The sequence below is a fragment of the Dioscorea cayenensis genome, chromosome 5, assembly GCF_009730915.1.
Source record: "Dioscorea cayenensis subsp. rotundata cultivar TDr96_F1 chromosome 5, TDr96_F1_v2_PseudoChromosome.rev07_lg8_w22 25.fasta, whole genome shotgun sequence".
Taxonomy (NCBI): Eukaryota; Viridiplantae; Streptophyta; class Magnoliopsida; order Dioscoreales; family Dioscoreaceae; genus Dioscorea; species Dioscorea cayenensis.
In genome coordinates, this window is record NC_052475.1 from 26989561 (window position 1) to 26991872 (window position 2312).

Genomic DNA, 2312 nt, shown 5'->3' on the forward strand with positions numbered 1-2312 from the left:
ATAGAAGCCAGGTTGGAATACCCCAGATGACTCAGCCACGTCGACTAAAATGACCCGGGATTTGGTCGAGTCACTTTCTTAGATTGAAATAAAACACAACTTTGGATACCTTTTTGATGCAAATTAAAGGTGGGATACACTTTTTGAAAAAGGCATAAGATAAGTAACCTACCAAAAATTTACTCAGTGAAAAATGAGTTGATATATGTTTGGACTCATGAGAATTTAATTATTTTATAATTCAGTATACCTCTAGTAGTTGTTTCTATATTATTATTGTTTTGTGTTGTTATTTCATATTTAGGGTATAATTGGGTAGGCCAAAATTATTGTAATATATATTATTAAAATTTAATTATTTTATAATTCATATTATTTTTTTTTAGCTTTTAGAGCTAATCCGTCTTTCTTCTTGTTGGTGTACTTTTATTTATTTAATATATATGATTTATTCATCTTGAAAAAGAAATTAACTACTTTATCATGAGAAAGTCATGTGTGTACCATACTACCGTAAACAAGAGCCATGGTTTTTCACTTTTAAATGCATGATGTAATTATTAAAACGCATTCACACATTTTCTTTTAGAAAAATAAATAAATGATAAATTTATTTAAAAAATGCAAACAAACCCAAATAATAAAAAAAAAGCTTAAAAAAACCATAAAAAACAAGATGAGGTAGCAATCACAGAGTGAAGTCAACCAAAACAACCAATAGCCAAGCAAAATACAAAAAGAAAAAAAAAACAGTTAGAAAGACAAGGTATCAGCTAGAAAGGTGAAAAACATCTTCTAATGTCAGCCAAGGCTTGTACCATATACTCATTTTTATTGATAAAGAAATTCTATAATTATTAAAATACATAATAATGATAATAAAAGAGGTGAGTTAATTTCATTTATACCCCTTGGAAAACATCAATTCAATAACAATTAACAAGTCACCTTGCACACCAACACCAACAACCTTACGTAACTTTTTCAAAGGGACTAAATCGGAAAAACATCACGAATTGAAAGCCGCGCAATCTCTTCGAATCTCTCCATCAGTGCCCGTCTTCACCCCCGTCCGCCCGAGCTTCACCATCGCCGTCGCGAACGCCGCGAAGAAGTCGCCGGAGCTGGAGGCGAAAGTCGCTGACCGTCGGCTGCGAGATCTGGTCCGTGAACAGCACCTCATCGGACGTGAACGGCCCTTCCCTTGCAACAAATTCTGGTAATACGCGTTGTCGAAAAGCGTTGGGGTCGAAGGATCCATGTTGATGGCGATGGTCGGATCGACGTTCGGCGGGCGATCGCGGATCAGCTGCTGCGCGTATGAAGAATCGAGCGGGGATCGATCTGGGAGGGCGAGTTGAAGGGTAGAGGCGGGCGGAGAACTTGGAGCAGTGGGAGAAGCCTACGGTGTGAGCGCCGGAGAGGGGCGATCATGTCGATCATCGAGAGGTTGTTCTTATTAAAGAGATCGAGTTCAGGAGGTTAAGATCGAAGGTCGGTTCCGGGGAGGTTGCCGGCGACACGGGATGCCTGTGGGGATGAGGGCCATCTCGCCGTCCGAGCTCAACGTTTGATTTGGACCGCCGCTCTGCCGGTGGTGTTTGATATTATGCGTCAATGGAGATGGGATTGAAAAATGGGGGAAGAAGGGCTTACGAGGACGACGACGTCTCTGGCAGCGATGGCAAGGATGTCGGCGCAGGAGGACAACGTTGGGGCAGACGGCGTCAACGGCTTTGCCAGCTTTTGATGACGGTATCGAAGCCGTGCGCCGGCGAGGAGAGGTTGTCCGGCGCGTCCTTCTCCGCGTCTCCGTTTGGTGATGCTATCATCACTGATGCATCACAGCCCTGCATTTTAAAAAGGTCATTTTTGCTCCTTTTATATTTTGAATCATCATTAATAATTTCTATATTTATTTAAATCATGCATAAATCTTCAATATTTTGTGCTTGTTTACAAGTATTTTAGGTTCAACTGAGGGCAGGTGAAAGTGACAGAGTGAAATAGAGAAGTGAAATATAAAACTAATCAAACAATAGTGTCCTCTTTGAGTATGCATGTATGTTGTAGCCATTTTAAGTTTGTTGTTAGTCAATGGCTTCGCCGAGAATATTGACTTCATAACTTGGGGTGGGACTGCCAGCTGAACTCAGATAATAAAGATAATGTGAAGACCAAAGAGAATATCCTAAAGTGGTGGACAAAACGAGCCACCCAAAGTGTAATTTGGTTGTCCTAGACAGCAACTAGCAACTCAACATTTTCTGAAACTGTGGGTTCTGTTTGTAACATGAGGAAAATCAAACATG

At 40.4% G+C, this 2312-nt stretch overlaps 1 pseudogene; it reads right to left on the reverse strand.

Annotated features, from left to right (window-relative positions):
* Positions 1-801: 801 nt before the first annotated feature.
* Positions 802-1856, reverse strand: LOC120262422 (annotated as a pseudogene).
* Positions 1857-2312: the final 456 nt, after the last annotated feature.